At 44.3% G+C, this 20,930-nt stretch overlaps 1 long non-coding RNA gene across 1 annotated transcript in view; it reads left to right on the forward strand.

Annotated features, from left to right (window-relative positions):
- The window catches only part of LOC146185887 (uncharacterized), a 358,500-nt gene extending 338,043 nt beyond the window's left edge, over positions 1-20,457 (forward strand). The window contains exon 3 of the long non-coding RNA XR_014708054.1: positions 20,227-20,457. This is a non-coding gene — a long non-coding RNA (uncharacterized LOC146185887). The remainder of the gene's footprint in view (positions 1-20,226) is intronic.
- The last annotated feature ends 473 nt before the right edge of the window (positions 20,458-20,930 follow it).

The following is a 20,930-nucleotide window of genomic DNA, read 5'->3' on the forward strand; positions in this document are numbered from 1 at the left end:
TTACATAAGGGGAGGGGAGGGGCGTACATATAGGTTGGGAGGGGTGTAGTGGCCGAACAGAACGAGAATGCACAGGTTACAAAAGGAACACAATAATATACAACCTACGAGCAAAAGGTAAACAGTAATGCAAGAGGGAGGAGTACATATAGGTTTGAGGGTAGTGGTGAACAAAACGAAAATTCATCGGTAACAAAAAGAACACAATAATATAAAACCTGAGAACAAAATTAATGAGTGATTAAAAAACAGGTTTTCGCAAAAAAAAAGTAGAAAAGGGCAGTATTTAAATTTCAGCATCTCAATAGCATTTTAACATTACCTGGCTTATAGCAATGCGCAGTGATAAAAAATATGTCACTGAAGTCATGAAAAGTGATTAGCCAGTTTGTCGCGGAATAGATGGCGGCCAGTACATGTGTTATATTATCAGGAAGGCCGCTCTAAAGCGCTATGGCGTCACGAAAAAAACTAACTGCTCATGGCGCAGGTGCATGCGATAATGCGTGCTATGGGGTGGCGGAAGTTTATGCGAGGTCATGTTCTAGAGGATGGTTTAAGCAAAGAATGTCTTGGCGAACGATAGAAGAGTGGAAAAGGCATAGGTATGAAATTACGTGGCGGGATGCGAGTTTCGGCAGTGCGAGAGATTGTTTTACTAAAGTGTCGCTGGTAGTTTCCGAGTAATGTGATGTGATGAAATGAGCGGCCCGGTTTTGAATGGCTTCAATATCTGTAGTGAGGTATGCTTGCGAAGGATGCAAGACAGATGACGCGCACTCTAGCTTCGGACGTACGAATGTTATATATGCCAACTTTTTCACCTCAGGTGATGCAGATTACGTTGAAGGAAATCAAGTGTGTGTGATATGCCTTTGAACAGATGGATTGAATGCGTGTTGCCTGTGATAGCGACGACATAATATGCACTCCTAGGTATTTGTAAAATGGCTTTTTAGGAATGGCTACTGATTTTATATTGTAAGTGCCATCAGTGATGGTGTGTTTGCGCGAAAATGATATCGATTGGCATTTACTTCGATTAACTTACATGTGCCATTGGTCGCACCACGTTGCGATTAAGTCCGCAGTTGTTAGAGCCGAGTACTGGGCTGTAAATAACGCAGTCATTGGCAAATAAACGTAGCAAATATTTTGTGTTAATTGGCAGGTCATTGAAGTAAATGAGGAATAAAACAGGTGGTACGCCAGATGTTAGGTTGCTGAGGGCGGAGGGGCAGCTATTGATAAAGATGAACTGTTTGCGTCCTTTAAAGAAATGTTCTAGCCAGGACAGGAGATTCTGCAGAATTTAGAGTGAAGACAATTTCAAAAGAAGATGATTATGAGGAACAGGATCGAATGCTTTTGAGAAGTCTAGGCAGATGGCGTGAATTTGGATGAGGCTTTCTAAGTGCTGTAAAATGTGGGTGAATTCATCGAGCTGGGTCTTGCATGATAGCTGCTTCCTAGAGCCGTGTTGGTTCAGACAGAAAACGTTAATTGTCTTTAAGTAGATCATTACACTGGAATAAATTATGTGCTCAAGTAACTTGTATGGTATGCTGCTGAGAGAGATTGTACGATAGTTGGTAGGGCATGTACGGTCACCTGGGCGTAATTTGTGCTTTTTTCCAGTCATCTAGGACAACCCCGGTGTCTAAGAACTGTGTAAATATTAGGTGTAATATATGGCTAGAACCGAAAATGGCATTTTTTAGTAACTTGCTATTAATTCGATCTCAGCCGCCAGCTAGAGGATGATAGTTAAAAAAAGCAATAATCTTAGATATATCTTCAGGGTTAATTTCAATTTTAGACGTTTGTTGAGGTGAGACTTCAGGAATGAGTTAATTTGCTGCAACATTAGCGGCAGAAAAAAACTATTGTAAATAATGGTTGAGAGCAGTTGCGAATTCGTCGCTATTGATTACTTCGCTATCAACATCCAGGAGTTGTATATTGCGAGAAAACATTTTCAGCCGTAATGGTGTAAACATCTCATTATTATTAATAAAAATATCATACGTCCTGAATACCTGCTTCGTCGCACACCCCGTCGCGCTCGTGCAATAGGAGCGCAAGACAGAACAGCTATGTAATTATCAGGAGCAGAGAAGCCCTAAGTAATGGTTCCGGTGAATGTTAGAAGGACATCTCGTTGCAACTAAAGAAAGGCACTTGACTCGGCTTGGTACCAAATTCCACAATTTATGTTACGTAAGACGCTATCTAGCCACTCTGTATTTGCTTCAATGTTTCAGATGACATGAAATAAAATAGCTTTATAATTTTGCTCCTTCTCTTTGTGCCGGGAAGAGTAAATTACGCAAAAAAAAAGTAATCGATTCTCATTGTTCTTCATTTTTGTTGCTCTCAGTGAAGGACCCACATATATTTTTCCAAGCGAAATGAGGTAACAATTGCATTTCACTTGTAATATACTTTATTTTGCTTCTCGTCGTGGAATATAGATGGCGTTGTCTTGAGGCGGAAAGAAAAAAAAGCTAGCTTGTTAGTTGGATTTTGCAGTATATTGAGAGTTTGTAATCGACTTGCAGGAGGTAGTTGCATAAGACTCACGTTGCTAATAAGGAAACTGCGTTTGCTTGCTTCCAGAGCCAGTCCATTGGAGGTCGCTCTGTTTTATAATGTCTCCACTGTGATAGAAGTGTTCATTCTCGTGTAATCTGCTACCTAGAGAGGTCACTAACATTCAAAAGAACAAAAACTGTACTATGTGAACCTCCTTTTCTATTACCTTAAAGGAATTGCTCTCATTTTTACGTACTTAAATAACTCAGCACTTTCATCACTGAATTTGAAAATCGACCTACCGATAACGTCTTTGAAAAGTATAACTAATCTATTTGTAGCCTGCTGGAAAACAAACAGTAAAATTAAGTTTCTGAGCACGTTGCAAAGAATAAACGGTACTGACTTGATCTTTGCTGCATATCTGAATTATTTTCGACTGACTGTGCAGTTCCTCTAGTAAGTAGAATTTTCGTGCTTCAGTTTAGCCGCATCCTGAATGCAATCGCTGTGTAGATATCCCCCGGGAACAGTGAACTGCATCGGCTAGGGAATTGAAGCTTTCAATACTAAAAACGCAGCTACAATTTCATGAGCGTTGCGTAAAAACCAGCTTTGTTCCGTCTCGGAAACTTTGCCTTGCTCCATGGTGGCGAGATATTTTTATTCCGTCTACATAGTTTGCCGGGCTCCCGAGGGCCACATTTATTCGGCTGAGATTCCCTATTTATTACGAGAAACTTAATTGTTATCAAGCAGCTGATCAGAAAGAGCTATATTCGAGTCCCTATCTAGCGGCCGCTTTCTGATGTTGGCGACAAGCAAGGCACCTGTGTGCTGTGCGATGCCAGTGCACGTTGAAGAACCCACGTGGCTGAAAGTTTCGGAGTCTTAAATGCGGTTCTGTCATATCCTCTGTCGCTTTTTGACGTTAATCCCCCCAAACCATACCAAAAAGCTCTAATCATTACGGATTTTCATTCAGAGCAGGTTTTTGTCTCATTCGCTAATCGTCACTTATTGAGCTCTGAATTGTGAGGAATGATGAAGATTACCAAATTTGTTAAACTATAGAAAAATTACTCACCCAAAGAATTATTCGTAACGCAAAAGTAATTTTTATAAGCTGCTTTTCGTTACGTTTACATCGTCACGTCCTTGCCATGTGACCATTGATTCAAAGGGGAGATGAAAAAAATGACTTTCCGCTGTCGACAAACATTATTTAAGCAGCAGTGGTTTACAATGTACTGTATGACACGTGTAGTCTGAACGATCAATATTTGTTAGCAATCTTTTTTCTATTGATGACTTGATCAGGAGGCTTGTGGGTACCGCGGCTAGGAGGGACCAGTTGTAGTGCAAGCTGTTTTCGTACATTTTAATGTCATCAGTCTGCGTTTACCTTATCCTTGATGTCAACAAATCTACTTGTGAAGCTGGTTCAAACTCTTTCCATTCCGTCTCAAAAAGCACAGTTTTTACAGTGGTACAGCGTTTATTGATATATGTTCAGACGTAAGCAGGTAGGGCTTGCTGTCTAACCATCATCATCATCATCATCATCATCATCATCATCATCATCATCATCATCATCATCAGCCTGATATACCCACTGCAGGTCGAAGGCCTCTCCCATATTTCTCCACTTAACCCGGTTCTGTGCTAGCTGCATCCACTTGACCCCTGCGAACTTCTTAATCTCATCCGCCCACCTAACTTTCTGCCGCCCCCTGCTACGCTTTCCTTCCCTTGGAATCCAGTTTGTTACCCTCAGCGACCATCGGTTATCCTCTCTTCGCACTACATGTCCTGCCCATGCCCATTTCTTCTTCTTAATTTCTACTAGAATGTCGGTAACTTGAGTTATTTCTCTGACCCACTCTGCACGCTTTTTATCTCTTAATGTTACCCCTACCATTTTTCGTTCCATAGACCTCTGGGTTGTCCTCAACTTAAGTAGAACTCTCTTGGTGAGCCTCCACGTTTCAGCCCCATAGGTGAGTACAGGCAAGATGCAACTGTTGTATACTTTCCTCTTGAGCGATACCGGTAAGCTGCCAGTCATAATCTGCGAGTGCTCGCCAAATGCGCTCCATCCCACTCTTATTCTCCTTGTTATTTCCTTTTCATGGTCCGGATCTGCGGTTACTACCTGTCCTAAGTAGTGTTACGACCAAGCATCCGCATTTGCGCGCTCTATTGTTCGCCTGTGGGCATGAATAAGTGCTTTGGAAATGTGGTGATGGTCCAATGGCTCTAAGTGAGCCTGTTTCCAGGAATCCTGTTTTGTAAGCATGTTTTGCTTTGTGGACAACCTGCAAATGCCAAATTGGCCCTGTCAAGAGAACGTCTGGAAAAACACAAAGAAACGTCCCCCTGCGGGAAATAGCAGGAAGTGCTTTCTTTCTTTTGTTCACCCTTCCAGTCGAGAAGTGCTATCCTCCAGTGATGAATGCCTCCTATCCAAAGGAGACGACAGAGTGACATGTCCGCTGACGTGCAGGACAAGAAAGGAGCATGACTCATACGGCCATTAAGTGATTTCCCGGGAATGCAGGAAAGATTTGCAATTGTCGAAAAGGGACCATGTTGGGAGCCCTATGCGGCGCCACGTGCTCTCGGGTTTCTGAGAAGTAAAACCCCTTGTCAGAACCAGCCTGTGGTTTCTTTGCTGAAGAATAGAAATGTACCTCCTCTCCTCGCCGTTCCCAAGCTTTTCCCGCCAACAAGTGATCACGCCCAACGAATGAATGCCGGACCAGTCAGTGCTTCAGACCATCAGTGCAGTGATGTGTTCGATTGGATGCCGATACCTGAGGGGCGTGCCCTGGATTTGGTTGGTCAGCATCTTCAGATGAGGGGCTGGACATAGGGGGTTTTTAAGGACGCTGCAGAGCACGAAATGTCGCTCTGAGCCCTGGGTAAACGGCTCATCCAGTCGCTTCTCGCTATGAACTCTTAACGCTTGCCATTTTGCTGATGTACCCTTCTTTTTCGTGTAAATATTGTAAATAAGTTTTCTCAAAGTGCCATTAAACCTGCTTGTACATATTTCACCAACTTCGAAGATTCAATCCTACTTCAACCCCGAGTCTCTGCACGCTACCAAGTGAAGGCCGGGTCGACATAGCCCCAGCGTCACGACAACTGGAGGCAGCGGTGGGATAAAGCCCCAACACTGGTGATCAGCGGTGGGATCTGAATCTACAAGCACAACGACTGGTGATCAGCGGTGGGATCTGAATCTACAAGCACAACGACTGGTGACCAGCGTTGGGATCTGCATCTACAAGCTACAACATCTGGTGATTCGAGGTGGATCAGAATCTACAAGCCACATCTTGTGATCGGAGGTGGCATCTCAAGCAACAAGCAGGCGCAACAATCGGCCAACAAGACAGCAGCTCGGAACATCGATCGCATGTGTGGGTGAGTGCTTGGCTTTTCTTCTGATGTGGACCAGGTTCTAGAACAGGGTTAGATTTTAGAACTGGTAAAGAGAGTGTGGAAACGCCTTTAGGTTGGTAGTTTGCACAGTTGTTTTGGAAGTAGCCGACACTCGGAGCGATCATGGACCTACAAAAGCTGCAGAAACCGGACCTGTTGCTATTGTGTGAGGAATTGGGAATTGATACAAGTGGTTTGGCACGAAAACCTTTGATTATAAAGGCAATCACAGATTTGGGAGCCGATGATGAGGAGCTCAGTGAAGCATGGAACCTCATCGCCCAAAAAAAAGAGGAAAGGGAGCGCGAACGTCAGAGGGAAAAAGAGGAAAGGGAGCGCGAACGTCAGAGGGAAAAAGAGGAAAGGGAGCGTGAACTTGAGAGGGAAAAAGAGGAAAGGGAGCACGAACGTGAGAAGCTTGAAAGAGAAGCAAAAAAGCTGGACCAAGAAATTGAGCTCCGGAAATTAGAACTAGAGTTGAGCAAGAGGTCGGGCGATTGTCCCCAGCTAGCGGTACCTCGTCTCAACAAGGAGGCAGATTTCAAGATGTCAAAGTACATGCAGCCATATGTGATATCAGGGGATATCGGTCTGTATCTGGCTAACTTTGAGCGAACCTGCGAAAAACTGTCCTTCCAGCGAGACACTTGGTCTCAGAGATTATTGACGGTTCTGCCCAGCGAGGCAGCGGAGGTTGTCGCGCGGCTAAGCAAGGAGGACGCGGACAACTACGAGAAGGTCAAAGCTTGCCTTCTGAGAAAGTATAGGCTTAGCGCCGAGGCGTTCAGACAACGTTTTCGGAACGCTACTAAGTCCAGGGACGAGAGCTACCCTGAATTCCTGTACAATTTAAGAGTAAATTTGGGCGAGTGGCTAAAGAGCACAGATTCCTACAGTGATAGGGACGCTGTAGTCGAGCGAATTCTTTTGGAGCAGTTTTATAACTGCCTCCCAGAAAAAGAAAGAAATTGGTTACAGGACAGAGGCGAAATTAAGTCGGCAACTGAAGCTGCCGAACTTATTGAGGAGTATGCTTCGCGCCGACAATTCAGCAACCCAGCAGTGGATAGGCCCCGCAATCCCAAGTTCAGTGTGAAAAACCGTCAGGAAAGGCACTTTGCTAGAGTGGGAAACGAAGAAATGAAGGTTTCTTCAGGCAAATTCCCTAGAAAGGACGGCAGTGAGAAAAGTGGGGAAGTGACCAACGTGCAGAACACAAAGAATAAGCTTGAGGCTAGGAAGCCGCTCACATGCTTTAGGTGTAATGAGCAGGGTCACATTGCCGTCAACTGCCGGAAAGAAAAGATTGCTTTCTCGTATGTCAGGGACTGCGATGAAAATATGCAGCTTTTAGAACCCTACCTGCATGACCTAGTAGTCAACGGGAAGCCTTGCAAGGTACTGCGCGATTCGGCCGCAACGATGGATGTTGTCCATCCGGCGTATGTATCGCCTTCCGACTATACAGGACAGTGTGCATGGATCCGACAGGTAGTTGAGGAACAGAGTGTGTGCTTGCCGATCGCGAACGTGGTCATCGAGGGCCCTTTCGGCGAATTAACAACCGAGGCTGCCGTTTCAGGAAAGCTTCCTAAGTGCTATCCGTATTTGTTCTCCAACAAATCGGACATGCTACTGCGAAAGAGGGGCATACTGTTCGGAGACAGAGTTGTGCAAGCCTTAACACGTTCAAGGGCGCGAGAACTAGCTACACTGCTCATACCAGAAAATTCCACAGCGGAAGAAACGGCAGTTAAAACAGTGGTCGATGTGGAAGATAGCAGGTCAGAAAACTTTGAGAGCGAGGCATCTCAGATATGTCAACTTGAAAGTGAGCTTGATGAGACGCGGAATGAGGACGTTCTTGAGAGTAACCTCTTGCCGCCAGTGTCTAGTAATCTCACGAGACTTTTAAGTGGAACCCGAGAGGACTTAGCTATAGAGCAAGCCAATGATCCCAAGATACAGGAGATAAGGGAGCGCCACCGCGCCACTAAGACAGCAAACAATATTTCTTTCGAGATGAGAAAGGGAGTGCTGTATCGCTTATTCAAGGATAAACGCGGAGTAGAGCGGGACCAATTAGTTGTTCCCCAAAAGTACCGCGGAGACTTACTGCGACTTTCCCATGGCAGCTCGTGGTCATGTCACCTTGGAATAAAGAAAACAAAGCAGAGGCTGTTGCAAGAATACTATTGGCCTGGATGTTTTAAGGACACGGAAAATTTTGTACGGTCATGCGACACGTGCCAGCGGGTTGGAAAGGCGCAAGATAAGTGGAAAGCGCCGATGGTGTTAGTACCAATCATTACCGAGCCGTTTCACCGGTTAGTAATAGATGTAGTTGGGCCACTTCCTGTGACAGAGTCAGGGTACCGTTATATCCTCACTATGTTATGCCCAGCCACAAAGTTTCCAGAGGCTGTTCCGCTGCGCGAGGTGACGTCCGAGAGTGTAGTGGATTCGCTGCTGTCAGTGTTTGCACGAGTTGGATTCCCTTCCGAGGTCCAAAGTGATCAGGGTAGCGTTTTCACGAGTGTCCTCACCACCTCATTTCTCGAGCGATGCGGCATTAAGGTAGTGCATAGCTCGATCCATCATCCGCAGAGCAACAGCGTAGAAAGATGGCACTCTGTTCTCAAACGAGTCCTGAGGGGACTGTGCTATGAAAACAAGCGCGAATGGGATACCTGCCTGCCTGCAGCGCTTTTCGCTTTGCGGTCAGTGCCGCACGAATCCACTGGATTTAGCCCAGCCGAGTTGGTGTACGGAAGGTCACTGCGCTCACCTTTGCGAATGGTGCGCGAAGCCTGGGAGGGGCGCGGAGAAGACCCAACAGTAGTAGAATTCATTCTGAACCTCTTGAATCGCTTACATAACACTAAGGAACTCGTTGAGGCCAGCATGAAGTCAGCCCAGGCTCGTTCCAAGGTGTACTATGATAAGACAGCCCGTCAAAGGACGTTTTGTATCGGGGACCAGGTGATGTTGCTGAGAAGTTCAAGGCAGAATAAGCTCGAAGTACAGTGGGAAGGACCGGCTGAAGTCGTTGCAAAGCTTTCTAACACTAACTACGCAGTGAAAATTCCCGGTAGGCGTAAAGAAGTGCGCATTTATCATTGCAATCTTATGAAGCCTTATGTGCAGAGGGAAGCCGTGGTAAATCTAACGTTAAACCTTCCCGAGGAGATGGGGGACAACTTGATTTGCCTCAGCGGAAAAGGAAGCAACGCTCAGGAGCTTCTCAAAAAGACGGAGCAGAGAGGAGAACTAAAGAAATCCCAGCTGTCCGATCTGGGCGAGATAATAACAGAGTTTGAGGCCTGCTTCGTGGACAGGCCAGGCAGAACTGATTTGACTGAGCACGATATTGAGCTGACTTCAGACGTGCCAGTGCGATCAAGGTGCTACCGATTTTCTCCAAGGCAAAGAGAAATTCTGGATAGGGAAGTAACTCGCATGCTGGAATTGGGAGTAATAAAACCCTCGGAAAGCGATTATGCTTCGCCTATGATCTTAGTAGAAGCTCCAGGTAAAGACCCTAGGCCTGTGGTAGACTACCGAAAGCTAAATTCTCTCACCAGGGATCAAGTGTATCCTATTCCGAATATTGAGGAGAGAGTAGAACAGGTCAGTAGAGCGGCATATGTGACTACGCTGGACCTTACTCGAGGATACTGGCAAGTACCGCTCACTGAACGCGCCAGCAGATACGCGGCTTTCGTCACTCCGACGGGCAGCTACCAGCCAACAATGATGAGTTTCGGGCTCAAAAATGCTCCATTTTGTTTTTCCCGACTCATGGATAGGGTTTTAAAGGGGTGTGAAACATTCGCAGTGCCTTATTTAGATGACATTGCGGTTTTTTCCGACTCATGGGCGGACCATATGGTACATCTAAGAGCTGTACTGAGCCTTTTGCGTCAAGCTGGACTAACCGTAAAGGCCGAGAAATGTTGCCTGGCAAGGGCGACCGTGGACTACTTGGGTCACAATGTAGGTCAAGGTTTCAGGAAACCCAGCGAGATTAAGATTTCTGCGGTAGCAGACTACCCGCGGCCGAGCACGAAGACGGAAATTCGAGCATTCCTGGGTCTGACGGGATACTACAATCACTACATCCCTAACTATTCATCTTTGGCTAGCCCTCTGACCGACGCTCTCCGCAAGACAGAACCGACAAATGTAGTCTGGGACGAACAAAAGGAAGCCTCCTTCGTAAACCTGAAGGCTGTGCTGATTAGCCGTCCGGTATTGCGAGCTCCAGACTATGGCCGAGAATTCACGGTCCAGTGTGATGCCAGTGATCGAGGGTTAGGTGCTGTTCTCTGCCAGAGAGATGACGACGGTAATGAGCACCCGTGCTCTACTTGAGCAGAAAACTGAGTTCTAGAGAGAGGGCTTATTGCGCGTCAGAGAAAGAATGCGCTTGCATTGTATGGGCCATTCAAAAATTGCAGTGCTATCTTGGAGGGGCCAAATTCACCGTAGAGACGGACCATTGTCCCCTGGCTTGGCTGCAAACTGCGACATCGAAGAACAGTCGCCTTCTTAGGTGGAGCTTGATTTTACAGCAGTACAATTTTGAAATAAGATACAAAAAGGGGAAGTTAAATGGGAATGCGGACGCGCTTAGCCGCTCTTTCTAAGCGGTCCGAGATGTTCCTCACCATGTATCCAAATTGATAATCAGGTTTTTTTTTTCTTTCTTCGTGCGCTTGTATATGTGTGACTATGTAAAGCAGCACGTTTGGTTTTCTAGGAATACGTGGGTCCTGAACGTCTTGAGAGTGGGCTTTTCTCGAACAACAATGGCAGTTTTCTTTTGACCTGGTCTCTTCAGACGGGAGCCGAGTGCTTGCTTCGACATGTGGTTGAGTTTCAGACAGCTCGAGCAATTTGGCCTACAACAATCAAGACAACGCGACAAGCAACAGCGAGCTTCAAGCGTTCACGTGCAGGCCATTAAGTCGTCTCTTCATGCAGCAGCTGGGACTGCTGCCCTCCGAGTCTCTTCTGGCGGGGGAGGAGGCTGTTACGACCAAGCATCCGCATTTGCGCGCTCTATTGTTCGCCTGTGGGCATGAATAAGTGCTTTGGAAATGTGGTGATGGTCCAATGGCTCTAAGTGAGCCTGTTTCCAGGAATCCTGTTTTGTAAGCATGTTTTGCTTTGTGGACAACCTGCAAATGCCAAATTGGCCCTGTCAAGAGAACGTCTGGAAAAACACAAAGAAACGTCCCCCTGCGGGAAATAGCAGGAAGTGCTTTCTTTCTTTTGTTCACCCTTCCAGTCGAGAAGTGCTATCCTCCAGTGATGAATGCCTCCTATCCAAAGGAGACGACAGAGTGACATGTCCGCTGACGTGCAGGACAAGAAAGGAGCATGACTCATACGGCCATTAAGTGATTTCCCGGGAATGCAGGAAAGATTTGCAATTGTCGAAAAGGGACCATGTTGGGAGCCCTATGCGGCGCCACGTGCTCTCGGGTTTCTGAGAAGTAAAACCCCTTGTCAGAACCAGCCTGTGGTTTCTTTGCTGAAGAATAGAAATGTACCTCCTCTCCTCGCCGTTCCCAAGCTTTTCCCGCCAACAAGTGATCACGCCCAACGAATGAATGCCGGACCAGTCAGTGCTTCAGACCATCAGTGCAGTGATGTGTTCGATTGGATGCCGATACCTGAGGGGCGTGCCCTGGATTTGGTTGGTCAGCATCTTCAGATGAGGGGCTGGACATAGGGGGTTTTTAAGGACGCTGCAGAGCACGAAATGTCGCTCTGAGCCCTGGGTAAACGGCTCATCCAGTCGCTTCTCGCTATGAACTCTTAACGCTTGCCATTTTGCTGATGTACCCTTCTTTTTCGTGTAAATATTGTAAATAAGTTTTCTCAAAGTGCCATTAAACCTGCTTGTACATATTTCACCAACTTCGAAGATTCAATCCTACTTCAACCCCGAGTCTCTGCACGCTACCAAGTGAAGGCCGGGTCGACATAGCCCCAGCGTCACGACAGTAGACATATTCGCCTACTACTTCCAGTATTTCGCTACCTAATGTAAACTGCTGTTCCTTCCCGAGGCTGTTGAACATTACCTTAGTCTTCTGCATATTGATTTTCAAGCCTGCCTTTCTACTTTTTCTGTCTAGGTCATCAATCATTATTTGCAGTTCATCCCCCGAGTTGCTTAGCAAGGCAATGTCATCAGCAAATCGCAGATTATTGAGGTATTCTCCATCTACCCTTATCCCTAACTGCTCCCATTCCAAGTCTCTGAATACTTCCTCTAAACAAGCTGTGAATAGTACAGGGGAGATTGTGTCTCCTTGCCTAACACCTTTCTTTATGGGAATTTTGTTACTTTCTTTATGCAGAACTATGGTTGCTGTGCAGCCACTATAGGTATATATCTTCCAGCACTTTCACGTACGGCTCGTCTACCCCCTGATTTCGCAATGCCTGCATCACCGCCGAGGTTTCAACTGAGTCAAATGCTTTTTCGTAATCAATGAATGCTATGTATAAGGGCTGGTTATATTCCGAGCATTTTTCTATCACCTGATTGATGGTATGGATATGATCGATAGTAGAGTACCGTTTCCGAAACCCTGCTTGATCCTTTGCTTGATTGCAGTCTAAGGTTGTCCTGATTCTATTAGCGATTACCTTAGTAAATACCTTATACGTAACAGACAGTAAGCTAATTGGTCTGTAATTTTTAAGGTCCCTAGGGTCCCCTTTCTTGTGAATGAGGATAATGCTTGCATTCTTCCATGGTTCCGGTACCGTCGATGACACCAGACACTGCGTATACAGGGTGGCCAGTTTTTCTAGCACGATATCCCCCACGTCCTTCAGCAAATCTGTAGTTATCTGAACCTCTCCAGCTGATTTCCCCCTTTTCGTTGTTTCTAGTGCTTTCTTGACCTCGTCCTTCGTCACTGGTGGAACGTCTGACTGTTTTTCCCTACCGCCAATTTCATTACGGTCCTGACTACTTTGGCTACTGTAAGATCTGTATAGAACTCCTCGGCTATTTTGACTATCTTGTCCATATTAGTCTAACCACTACCGCTTTGTGGACTGGACTGATTTGGACTACAAACAATGTAATTTTTTTTTCAACTGGTTCCACCCTTTTTGTAACGTTTTTAAATATTTTGCAAATCAACGAAACGATCAAGTTTATTTTAGACATTTTGCAAAACAAATGGCAGCAATTTGAGCAAAAAGAAACATTCTTCGTACAACTATATTTGCAGTAAGAAGCTTGCACAATGACGCAGCATTTTTTAGCAACGAATGTAGCGTTTTTTGCGAAGTAGACAAACATATTAGTGAGAATATAGGGGCAGCACTGACTCACAGTAAAATGCTGCATAATCCCTCTTTCTCCTTTGCATGCATGCACTCACATCCTTTTTGGGAGTCTGACATTTAAATACATACCAAGTGAAGCGCCATCAGTTTTTGCGCTGCCAGTAACAATATTAGCCAATGCGCCTAAACGTTTTTTCTCATATTTTGTTTTGTATGAATGCAGCCGGATATAACAATGTGGAGGCGTTGCTCTCGCCTACTGAGCCCGTCGTTCATATTATTGCTCGACTGAGCAGAGGACAGTTTTCTTGTAACGCGTTAGCGTTAAATGCCTCAATGACCGAACATCAATCGTCGGAGGTCGTCCGCCAGCATTGTCGTTTTTTGCTTGCCGTAGAGAATTTTGTGGTTTCACCCTCTTTCAGTGAAATAAATTTTGAATTTAACCTCATATGAACGGTTGATGCATCTTCATGTGCAAGCATCCGATGTTTCTTTTTCTTATATTTATCTTACATTCGAGTAGAACCTGACGTGGAGCAGGCACAGGCAAATTCCACATCCTTTGAGCGACGAGCCCTACATTTTTGCTTGTACAGAAAGTTCTATCAAATAGTTTTCAGATATCACAAACACATATGGAAGAAGCGTATTCACAAGACCGTGAAAAGCTGGGCTTCTGGCTTTAAGTTTCGTTCTTTTCAGCACTGAAGTTCAGCCTTGCGATGGGTGCTCCACAGTCTCAGCAGACAGGCAGCAAGCGATGTTGTACACAAGCTGATCCTCCAGGAGCGGCGTATATCCAGAAAAGAAGATAGCTCCTATGAACGACATCTCCAGGCAGGGTTATGATTTCATTTTTCTCAATAATATTGGCAAATGCAAGGTTTAAAATTTTTTGGTGCCTAATGTTTTGTTATAGAAAGAAGGCACAAGCAGATGCAGCCAGAGCTGCTTTTTTGTGTCTGCACGGCATCTAAATTTTCTGCTCTTCATTAAAGACTTCTCTCTTTCTTTCTCTCTCTCTCTCTCTCTCTCTCCATTTTAACGTCACATAAAGCTTTTAGACATCTTAGTGACTGAAAATGAAACTTGACTCCGCAGTTATGATCCTGAGAAAAAAAAAAAAAAAACATCATTACCGGAATGGCTACACAATCGGTCTCTGCGACCGAAGGAGCGCCGGACCCAAAAATCTGCCAAAACGTCATGGCGTCCATTTTCTAGCACAAAGAAGACAATTTGTTGGAATTTATATCTCACGGCTGTAGTACGACTAGACGGAGCGAATTACGCCAGTCTCTTCGTGCCGCTGAAAGAGGCAGTTAAGAAGAAATATCGAGGAACGTTGAACAGAAAGAATCCTTTGTTGGAGCATAGGACGTTTGCTTGCGCGCAACTTAGGTCTGCCATACGTAAATCCTGAGTTTGCAATTGTTCCTACAGCTGCCATATTCACCTGGTCCGGCCGCTTCAGACTAACCTCTACTTCCTTAATGGAAGAGACAGCTGAATGGTCCTTATTCTAACAACACTGCTGGCGCCAAACGTGCTGCAGGAAGCAGTTGCAAAACTATGCCACATCATACTTTTTAAGATTGACTAGAAACTATTTACGAACATAGTAACAATAGGATCAATTTCGTTTAGGATTGTGTTAAATACATCTGCACTTTCAAAATACTGAATTGTGTCTCTCGGGCCTCTGACTGACAGCCCAGAGGGCTTCGTTTACGAAGGAATAAATGCCGGACAGCCCCGAAGAGAGAAAAAGGAAGTGTTAGAAAGAGAAAGAAACTCGCCATCTTTCTGTTGCTTCAGGCAAAGGTGGAGTCACCCCTGTAAATAATCTCTGACAGTATCATTTTCTCGCATTGAGAAAAATGCTGCACTCTCCATGCTTCTTGTCGAGCTGCACGTGCATAAAGGAAGGAGAAACATGTCCACCGTTTTCATATATGGGCTAAGGGACAATCAAAAGAGAGTCGTGTACAAAGTTACGAACTGGTGACCTTTGACTGTAGGTCTCGCACCCCAGAACATCATCGTCAGCAGTTTATCCTTTTGTCTTATTGTGCCTACGCTTTGCTACATAGCCAAATTTACTTCTGTACTGCTAAAAAATCACACATGTTAGACCATGAGATGGACGATGGCACGGAAGGTACTTACGTCGGAAATCTTGCCTTTGTTTCAAAAAATAGCCCAGATTTCTGATGTACCACTATGCCACCTTTCTTGGCGGCAGGTAGATTGTGTCACCGGATTCCATATTCTAATATTTTTAGGACACCTCGTGGTAAAAAGTTTAGCGTAATTTATTCATACACAATCCACTTAACAATAACTTCAATATTTGTACTTGGCAGGCTTCTATTTTTCGCAACTTAAAAAAAAAGTGCCAGTTGGTTTTCCTCACCAAAACATTTAAAAAGAGAGTTTCGGCGCATTAAGGAAGTATAGACAAAATCAATTAACGTGATCTAAAACAACCATGAAATATTTCACAGTTGCCTCACATTGTATTAAAACACCCCAAGTGGGTTTACAATGGTAAAGTCTTATTGCTCTTTCTGTGGATAGGACAGACTTAAGAAGAAAATATTTACTACGTGTTAAAATTTGTCACTGTCTGTAACAATACTTTCATAAAAAGTGCATTTTGATATTCCACAGCTAAATGACATTTATGTTAAAAAAAAAAAGAGTTCATTGACTTTCTTTGGCAGCTTTAAAAGTTGGTTGCTTGCACAGAAAAAGCTTAAAAACCAAATTTTCTCCCCTCATCGCTTCTCAGACCATTTGCAGCAACGTGTCTAACTGCATCTTTTAGTACCCCCTCGGTAGCCTCACAACAAGATGTCTCAGAATCCTCGACATGCAAGATAGAAAGGAGCTCCTTACGCTCAGCAATAGATATCGCAAAAAATAGGGGGCCGTAAAAAGTAGTGCAAGTTTACAGGATGTCACGTATGAAGCTACGAGGAGGCCATGGGATATCTTGGTGAGATATTAAGATTTTCGGGGAATCCCAGGCAGTCACAGGGAATGTGAGCACTGCTCCTGGTTGACGTCTGTGGTAGGAGTACCCTGCATGAAAGTGCGCTGCTGGGCGAGTTCGTGACTGATAATGATCGAAGGAAATAAATCTTGTCTCAATTGGGTTCCGCTTTTTGAACAGTGCGTCATTCTAAAATGTTACTCTGAAAAATATACCGGGGAAATCTTTGAAGCCCTTATCATCGATCGTAAAGGGGCTTTATGCGCAAACATACCTTCTGTTTTGTTGTCGAGCCACGAGCTGGCCTATCTTAACTCTTAATGATGAGCATGGCATTTTTTTGTGTTCACGATGTGGCTTTTTTTTCTTTTCCTTCCTGCGCATCTGTCGCTCAGTGTATTTATACGCTCGTGTTTTGAATACATTCAGTTGTTAGTCAGCGCTCGTATTGTGTCAACTTCCTTGTCCCGTCTCCTGCGCTTTTTTCTTCTACCATGAGGAGTACTCTGGTTCAGAGTAAATCATTTTCCTCACAACGTTGGTACAGTTCTGGATTACCGTGGCCTGAAGCTGGAAGCTCGGACAGGTACTTTATTTTGGAATTTATAACAAGCTTTCAAAGGCTGCATTCTTTAAATGTGAGTCTGCCTCTACAAGTCCAGCTTTCGATTTCGGGTTGCTAAAGATAACAGCCTTTCCACTGCACGTCCATCAAAAGGAAGCCAACCTGTATCGAAAATGCTGTGTTTTCGAGACGCATCTAATTTAACGCATCATGGGCATACCCATGATAAAGTTCCTCCTAAATTTTCTTTTTTCTAATAGTTATGAGTTCATTAAAGCTCTACCATAGCCTATCGTTGTTCGAAACAGAGTGCTGAGATTGCTATCCATTTGTTGAAATAGAGCATACACTCACGTGACGCAAGAATGCCGGTGCTAAGTTTATTATCCTGATTAGCAGTCCTGACCGGTTTACTGTGCGAAGCAAGAGAAAACCGGCTTTTAAGAGCAGGCTTGCTTGCATTAATGAGTTATTACACCTGAGTCTAGAGGAGACGCTTTAAAAAACTGGGCGAAAAGATAGCATTCGCGACCGTCAAGGGAAACCAATTCAGACCGCACTGCTGACCCTTGTTGATTTACTGTGTCGAAACTTCATACAAAGAACATTGTTACGGATAAGATGAAGATGAGGACACAGTGGCAAAGGACAAGGAAGAATATGTGTGTATGTGCGTGCGTGCGTGTGCGTGTGTGTGTGTGTGTATGTGTGTGTGTGTGTTTGTTTGTTTGTTGAGGGGTTGTTAAAATGTTAAAGTTGGGATCCCAAATTCAATTCTTACGCATGCACTAAACACTGCCCAATCCTCCATTGCGACTATGTGTCATATACACAGAGATGAGAAGATGCTCTCTGGCTCATGTGCAGAGACTGTGTGTCATTGTAACAGTGCGTTACGCCCATCGCAAACTCCATGAAACTAGGCGCCGCGGCCGACGAATTTGAGATCGCCTAATAATGATCACTGATCATAAAAATCTCCCTTCCCTTATTACGCTCAAAGACCAGATTCGTGTGTGTTAACGGTATTTCCAGAATAGCGTCAGTGCACATAGTTGCAAACATTTATGGTGTAATTTTAGCGCTTCAAAACGGGCTAGGACGCAGAGTAATATTGGCTTGGAGAGGGAAATGCAAATTTTCATAGCGTGAGTGGCGATTTGTGCCCCTTTGAAGAGTGTAGTGCGAAGGTGTATCTTGGCGAAGCCCTGTTTTTGGCGCAATTCGCCGGGTTACACCGTACCTGCACTTAATTGTAACGTTCTTGACATCCCACCTTAACGTACTGTTACAAGGACAGAGCGTCCGCCCAAAGCAGCAATGCACGAGCTAAAGACACACACATTCTTCCCCCTTGTCCTTTTCGACTGCGTCCTCATATTCGTCAACTTGAGCGCAGCAATATGTTATTCGATTAATCTTCACGATACGCTCTTCTTCGTCAACGAGGCGCTTGCTCTCTCACCTCAGGTTATGATGTAGAGTCTGCGTAAGTATTATGTGGAGAACTCCAGAAGCTCATCGTCTACCAACCATAGCTATACCTCGTCGCTTCCGCACAATTATAAACGCAACACTTGCGTGGAATTAGAACATCATGCACATATAAACCAGATGCACCTAAATATTTTGCAGGAGAATCATATGATGCTGTTGAGTTTGTTTCTTACCAATAAATTAGCGCACTCCGAGCGCTCTACAAAAGGATTACGCAGATTGTAAACGTTTTTCTCATCTCCCTACGGTATGTTTGAATGCTTTGAATGCAATGTAGTCATTTTCGTGAAATATGTAAGATGTTGGCGTCACAAGCAATAAAACACGTTTGTTACCTTCTTTGAATTTTCAGGAAAAAATACAATGATTGAATAATATAGCTAGGACTGGAGGGAGGAAAGTATGGCAGAAGAGGCGCAAGAAATTGAGCGCCCGCCCGGTATTCCTCCCACCACCGTTTTATCAAGGCTATGCGCAAGGAAGAAAGTGCTTCTGCCGCTTGGCGCATGGTTTCGCTCATTCAAAATTTTTATGTCCGAAGAAGCGATAACAAAGCAACGCATAGTGTTGAAGAAGTGTTGCTTGTTGGGCAGTTAGGGCATGGCTAACGGAGCTGGGGTTCCAGCATCCCCGTGTGTGCTCCTTTTCTTTGTGAACGTGTCCTTTGAGCTGGTTTCTCACTTAACAAAAAAGCACGCGCTGATAGCTGAGTTTTCATTCTAGGCTCTTTGACCTGTGCACGCCCAGTAAGATTAGGCCATCCAATTTCAAATTGCGCTTTGGGTAAGCTAAGCGGTGGGCATTCTCAAGTTGCTGCACTATGCATAGCATGTTATGAATGAGATTTTAAATAAAGAACGACAAACAAAAAGTGGTCCCCGAAAAAATAGGGTAAGATCACCTCAAGATGAGCACCCCTCTAATGTTTGTTTCCTTATTCATCAGTGTTTCCCATCGCGTGGTGCCTTGTCAGCACACTTACGTACAGAGGCCATTCCGCGACGGTGTTTTTCATTTATTTGCTACGTTATTTTACAGTTTTTTTATTTTATATTGATGCATGCATGCGAAACACTTAAAAATAAAATAAGCACTTATGTTGCTTGAAATGTAATGACAGGACACCAGAAGAAAAAGCTCCAACGAGTTTGACGAGCTTCTGGGCCCCGTGCTTACAGCCACAATAGCAGCGACTCGAATAATACAGAATATATAACTAGATGAGATTACTGACCAAACGATCGCATAAATAAGTACAACCAACCAGTTTTAATAACAAAAATGGCACAAAGCCGTTCACATGAACTCAGAAAAAAAGAACAGAAGAAACTGTCGCATAGAGCAAAGAAAATTAGCAGTGCGGGTAATAGAATGGTAGCCAAAAACAAATATATAACACATGTCAGTATGACCCGCAGGACCTATACTAGCCTAGGAATATATAGCAAACATAAATAAAATCGTTTGGTACAAGACACTGTAATTGTGTAACACGCAGAAGAGACAAAATGAACGTTTTGGACGCTCCTTAAATGTTCCTTAGTATTTAAGCCTATTTGAAAGCCGCTGCCATCTAGCCTGTTAATTACGGAAGCTCATAACACAAAATCTAACATCCGTAGTTATTTTCAGAAGTTATTTATAATAAACAAGGCAGTCGGACTCAGCGAGTACATTTGTGCAATATTTACACGTTGCTCCGCTTTAGTTCTAAACACTTCTCACTTGTAGCGTTGGGCGAGGCGTAAGTAGCACTGATCAAAAATGTGTATTTCATTAGCAATGTGCAAGGGCTGTTTCGAGGGACAACCCAAGGTTGATCAGATACCACTCAGAACTCTTTTTGTTTTCTTTGCAGACGTTGCACCATCTGAAGGCTAATTGACGTGGATGTTCCCAATATCAGCTGAGAATAGTGTAGGCACGACATGAAGAGAGACTTAAGTAGGAGCAGTTCTACTAGAGCCGGAAGGGCATGACCAACATGGCAAAGGAGACCAACGACACTGGAAGCTTTTAATGTGGCATGATTTATATGTGCATACCAATGTGTATTGCTTATGAAATGCACTATAAGTGTTTTAAAGGTACTCACAACTTTAACGGGTTTAGAACTAAATCATATTGCCCGGGCCATGCTTATTACATTACCTTTTGAATGAAAAAAAAAACGCAGCTTTGTTTTGTTTACGTTGACATTTAGCGTATTAAGATGACTCTAGCGAGAGTAGTAAACCACGAGCGGTTCAGGACGAAAATGTTTGGTGCCATTTTAACATAACTATTGGTTGTCCTTTCGGTTTGTTCACATCTTTTTGTTTAAATCATATCAAGTAGATAGGGTTAAAATGAAAGGTTTTTGTTTCCACTGAAGCTCCGTCTGGTGCAAAATATTTGTTGCACTAGCAAATAGCTACCCCAACTGCCCGCATTGAGGTTCACTGAGGAAAATTTCGAAGCCTCTTAAAACTTTTTTATGTCCATATACGGGACAGAATACTCCAGGTAAAGGCGCCTGAAGAGTGTGTGCTCGCAACCAATGCCAATGGTGCCATGTTGCTG

The sequence above is a fragment of the Amblyomma maculatum genome, chromosome 6 (assembly GCF_055883805.1).
Source record: "Amblyomma maculatum isolate TAMU_Amacu chromosome 6, ASM5588380v1, whole genome shotgun sequence".
Classification (NCBI taxonomy): domain Eukaryota; kingdom Metazoa; phylum Arthropoda; class Arachnida; order Ixodida; family Ixodidae; genus Amblyomma; species Amblyomma maculatum.